Below are 6,000 nucleotides of genomic sequence, written 5' to 3'. Positions count from 1 at the left end.
TCAGAATTTCACCTTTCAATGTGAGTCACGCATCATTAAAAACCATAGCGAATGACATCAAGTCTGACACTTTTATTTCAGAACAGACTCGCAAACCTTAAGTCTCATACACGAGGACTTAAACAGCTTTTACATTGTCAAATAGCACAGGTATTTAAGCATGTTAATGAGAGCGAGAGAGCGCAATGACGGCCACGTAACCAATATAAACTAAAATATAAAACTGTTGCATAGCTACATCACCTGCATAAATCACACCATTGACATTACATTAAGATGCCTAAAGGTTTAAAAAAGCCTATATATCAAAAGAAGATGGACAAATGAGAACCTTTCTGTCATTAACAATATAGTAAAACAGCTTGTCAAAAGATGCGAACAAATTACATACAGGAATAGAGAAAAGAGCACTCTTTAATTATCAGCTGTTAGTCAGCGCCCGCTCTTTTTTTTTCCTGGTCATTGCGCCTTTGCTGTGTGCTGTGTAAATGCAGATGATCAGATACGAGTCACTTTTAAAAGATGATGTAAGCAGGTCATCATCATCATCAAAAAAAAAAAAAAAAAATCAGATACAATTACAACATCGGACTTGACCATCAAGATCTGCAGTGTAAATGCAGCCTTAACAAGGTTATTTAGCTTAACTAGGCAGATTAGGGTGATTAGGCAAGTTATTGTATGACAATGGTTTGTTCTGTAGACTATCGGAAAAAAAAACTGCTTTTATTCTAGCTATATAAAACAAATAAGACTTTCCCCAGAAGAAAAAATTATTATCAAACGTGAAAATTTCCCTGCTCTGTTAAACATCATTTACATCAAATATATATATATAAAAAAATTAAAATAAAAAAATTGGGGGCTAATAAATATGTCTTCAACTGCATCTTTAATTCATAGCTGTAAATAAATCTAATTTTTGAAGTATATTTTGCAAAAAAAGGCAAATAAATAAATAAATGAATAAATAAATAAAAACAGCAGCAACAACAACAAACAAGAAACTCTCTTTTGAAACCTTTATTTTGAAGAGTGTAGAATAATCTGTTTGGTTAAAAAAATTAAAAAATCTATTCTACTCCACCATGATGGAGAACATATGAAAACACTTTGTTTTGCAGCAAGCCAATAAAATCCCCAGCTGAACGCTACTTTTAGGTAATTCGCTCTTCTTGACTAACCGTGTGGACGCTGCCAGATTTAGGTTTTTCATTTAAGCGTAATCATATCATTAACCCGTTTCATGCTTTGTGGACGTTCTTCGTCAAACGTCTGCGTTCAAACAGTGAAACGGCCTGTGCTGAGTCTGTGTGTATTCCGCTCTTGTTTTAAACGCAGTATAGTTTGTTAAGAGGGGACTCGGTTCAGCTCTCTTGGATCAAATCACATCTCACGTCGTCGTTTTAGTGAGGTATTTAAATGTTACATCCTCCAGCCTCCACCCCAGGCCTGAGATGAGAAATCCAGACCCCGAAAGCCTCCGAGGAGTACAAAACGTCTGTAATGATTCATAAATGCACTGCATATTTAGGTCTGTAACTCAATGCTACATCAGTGAAGACAGCAAGAAAAATTCATCTCATTCCAAAGAAAAAAAAAAAACGTTTAAATAAAAATCTGAGGTGGACGCACAGGTGCGAGCATTACTTCGCAGTACACTAAACACACACGTTATGATTTTTAGATCGTGCGTTTCATTACATTTCATTCTCATTTGGCAATCAACACAACATTTAACCTTCCGACTTTAGATGCACTTAAAAATTACGTCACTTTAACAGCCTCCTCGATAAAAAAGCTCTAATAAAGCCATCATAGTTATTATTAGAATTTTTTTTTGCATGAATAAAAAGCCATAGAACTCATGCAAACATTGATTGTAAGTTTATATCTCAAAAAAAAAAAAAATAGACAAAGCTTGAAGTCAAAACGACTCATATGTTCCTGGATGCTTGGCCTTTGGATTGGAATGGATAAATACTTCACTTTTCATATAGCTCTAGGCATCGTCGTAGGTTTTGTTGTCCAGAACATTAAAAGGAAAACACGGATATATCCCCATGTCGGCGATAGCTTTGATTGATTTCATCTAATCTCATGCACAGTCAAAAAACCCTTATAAATAAATAAATAAAAGAAACATACAATCGGCCATCTTCAACGCACATTTCTCCAGGGTCGTGCTTTTTTATAACCTGTCATGTGCTGTGTTCTCGCATAGTGGTTCAACATGTGGATGTAATATCTGACACGCTTGTGATATCATGTCTGTCGAGCTGGAACACAATCTGACAGATGGAGTATCTGGACGACGTACAGTAAAACACGCAATCGTCTGATAGCAGGGGCCCTGAAGATGGGATGGAGAGACTAGAAAGCACATTCAACATGCTTCGGAGCCTTGGACGCGAGCGTGTGACTTCTGACACAACAAAAAATGGACTAATTGGAGCCTGTTCAGCCTTCAGTCATCTGCGTTTCGCATCAAATCATCCACCGCTCGTGTGTGGTTTGATCACACATTGGATTTTTCCATGACTTTCAACGTGGCACTTTTATTTTTATAACAATTATATCACAAACTTTGATGATATAGTTGTCTGGTTTGTATTTAGCAACACAGAATGCTAAACGCAAAGCAAAAATATACATAGAAATGGCAATAAACAGAATGGGGGAATCTCACCAAAAAAACTACTGCGAATAAGGTCATATATCATCCCATAATCACAAGAAAAACTATTTTTTGGCTGAAAATGAAAAGATAAATACTTTAACTGTTTACTTTAAACACAGCTATAAGCAGGAAATTAAGAGGCCACTTGAAAATTCTTTGGATTTATTTGATTCATTAGGTATGGACTTTGAGTAAAATGTGTTTTATTATATATTGGTGATAACATTTCTGTTATTAAATTGTTCAATAGTAAGAGATACTCTTACTATTGAAATAATTGTTTTATATGTATATATATATATATATATATATATATATATATATATATATATATATATATGTATATATATATATATATATATATATATATATATATATATATATATATATATATATATATATATATATATATATATATATATATGTATGTGTATATATATATATATATATATATATATATATATATATATATATATATATATATATATATATATATATATATATATATATTATTTTTTTTTTTTTCATTTGAACCCGGAAAAAAAAGTTAAATCAGTTAAGTTACGTTTGGCCAGTAAAGAAATTAAAATAGTAGTGCCCAACTGAGTCTGGTTTCTCTCAAGGTTTTTTTTTCTTCACTTTCGCCAATTTGTAAAGTTTTTTTTTTCCCCTCTCCGCTGTCGCCACTAGCTTGCATGGTTTGGGATCGGTAGAGCTACGCATCGATGGATTTGCTCTCCAGTGTTTAGACCCTCAGTAGTGATTAATAAACCACACTGAACTGAACTGAACTTAAACACTAAAAAACTGAACTACACTGTTCCAATTTAAAATGATCTTTTATGTGAAGCTGCTTTGACACAATCTACATTGTAAAAGCGCTATACAAATAAAGGTGAATTGAACTGAATTAAGATTAAAATAGTACTCTAAAAATAAGTTAAAACAGAAAACAGTTATATGAAATTTAAATTTTATTTCACATTTTATCTGTTTTCATTTATTTAATGCTATTTTGCTGTACTTTTTAATAAAAAATGCAGCCTTATAGCTCAGTCACACCGCTACCAGAGGGTATCCAGACGCAATCACAGAGTGCCTGTAAACAACTCTGCAATGGTTGCCCCGCCTCTGAGTTCCTCTGATTGGTCCTCTGTTGTGAAACTGACAAAGATGAGCTGCACTGTGTGTGAAAGTTGAAGTTCTTTCAACTTGATACAGTGTCAAATGACCCATTTCCACTGAGAGGTTCGGTATGGTATAGTACGGGTCGGTATCGGGTCTTTATCAGGCTTGCGTTTCCACTGCCAAAAGGGTACAAATGGTGTACAACAAAGTTTCAGTCGACGTCGTTTTCGCTCAAGGAAATGTCAAAGTAAAGCTGTACAGGTCATTCACAAATCATATGAGAAGCACTTCTCACAAAACAGATGCTTTATACACATCAATACTTGTGTATAAATATTCATTACTAACCTTTCTATAGCAAAATAGCCTACTGTACCGTCTGCGATTATATAAAATGCAACATATACGAACAGATACAGAACGCTTTTTGGTACCCTTTTGTTGTGCTAGATACCCTTTCGAAAGGTTACCCAAAAAGTGGTACGGTACGGTTCGCTTTTTGGTACCTTTTGACAGTGGAAACGGCATTAAAGCGTACCATACCGTAAAACTTAGTGAAAACGGGCCAAAAAACACATGGACCTAACTTGCTGTTTCAAAAAATGCGAGTGACAAGCGTAACGTCCATCAAGCCATTGTTTACATAGTAAACACAAAAGAAAAATTGGTAACACAAAGGAAAAACACATCCTGTGTGAACGGCCACTTAGGAGCGATTAACACAGAGTTAGTTTTTCAATCCCATGTAAATACACACTTGATGGTTTGCGTGTCCATTACGTTTTGCGAGCGAGTTGGCATGACAACTTATTTTATTAGATGATAACAAGGCAGTGGAGGTATGCTGTGTTCACACCAGATGCGGATGAAGTGTCAAGTGCAAGTGATGTACATGTTAAGTTAATGCATAGACGCAAATAGACATCCTGTGGTGTAATACGTGCGAATGAGGTGCCACGAATGATGCGAAGAGAGTTTTGCGCATTTGACGTGCGTTTCGCATGAATTGCTTGAGTTGGAAAATTTGAACTTCAGCGGACATTCACACCATGTTAACCAATCAGGAGCTTTCTCTTGTAGGAGCGTGATTATGACGTAGCGCCTGTTGTTGGTGTTCCGAGGGGAAATCCACCTGCACTGAACAACAGTTCATCAAACTGGGCTGGGCTCAGTTGGAAGCACTGCTGAAGGCTTCCATCATCCACGTTCAGTTTCTAAAGGAATTGATACCCAGAGAGCTGTGTGCATCTCTGGAATCAGGATGTAGTGGATTCAGACACGACGCTGGACGAATCTACGCAGTTTTTCAGACTTCAAAAGCCACAAAGTACAGCTACTATCTCAAAAAAATCCATGTTAGTCATTTAGCATGGAAGCCAGGCAGACAGAAGCGCTGTCCATGAGGCAAATCTGCGTCTGTAAACGCAAAATGCTCATGCATCTATTTACATGCAAATAGCGCAATTTATCCATGCGTGCCGTGTCTGGTGTGAACACAGCAGTACAGTGGTCCCTCGCTATAACCCGGTTCACCTTTCACAGCCTCGCAGATTTTTTTAATGCAATTTGACATGCTTTTTTACAGCACATTGTGTTCTGCGTACTGATTAGTGCATTGTGTTCTGCATCCTGATTGGTTGTAGACCATTGTCTATCAATCTGCTCTGTGTTGTGTCTACTGTACAGTACTGAATGCATTCAGCTTGCCAAATTTGCATAAAACTTTGAACTTTCTGCACCATCTTAGGCACCTGCGGTAGCACTCAAAAGGCAGAGGAAGATGTTAACTCACATCGCACAAAACTTCTAAAGAAAGAAGTTACGTGGCTGTAAATCTTCGGTTCAATACAGGATGAAGGAGGGAAGCAACATAATGCTGTGTTCACACCAGACGTGGCATGCGCGTCAAGCGCGAGTGATTTACATGTTAAGTCAATGCAAATGCGCGAATAGACATCCTGCGGCACGATATGCACGAATGGCACGACGCGAATGACACAAATTGTGCGAATGGCGCGGGGCGAATTGAGCGTTTTGCGCGTTTGACGTGCTTAACGAGCATTTCGCGCAAATTTCTCAAATTCGAAATCTGAACTTCAGCGTACATTCGCGCCGCATTAACCAATCAGAAGCTTGCTCTTGTGGGGGCGTGATTGTGACGTAGAACCTGTTGTCGGTGTTCCGAGGGAAAT

The 6,000-nt window shown here is 36.9% G+C and overlaps 1 protein-coding gene across 3 annotated transcripts in view; it reads right to left on the bottom strand.

Annotated features, from left to right (window-relative positions):
• Window positions 1–5,300: 5,300 nt before the first annotated feature.
• cacna2d1 (calcium voltage-gated channel auxiliary subunit alpha2delta 1) overlaps window positions 5,301–6,000 on the bottom strand; it is a 229,478-nt gene continuing 228,778 nt past the window's right edge. For all 3 annotated transcript variants that reach the window (XM_087292987.1, XM_087292985.1, XM_087292984.1), the window contains one exon: window positions 5,301–5,684. The gene's annotated coding sequence lies outside the window, so the exon portion shown is untranslated. The remainder of the gene's footprint in view (window positions 5,685–6,000) is intronic.

Source organism: Danio rerio, chromosome 18, assembly GCF_052040795.2.
Source record: "Danio rerio strain M-AB ecotype USA chromosome 18, GRCz13ab, whole genome shotgun sequence".
In the NCBI taxonomy this organism is placed as follows: Eukaryota; Metazoa; Chordata; class Actinopteri; order Cypriniformes; family Danionidae; genus Danio; species Danio rerio.
Note: the sequence above shows the minus strand (reverse complement) of the source record. Positions and strands in the feature narration are given on the sequence as shown.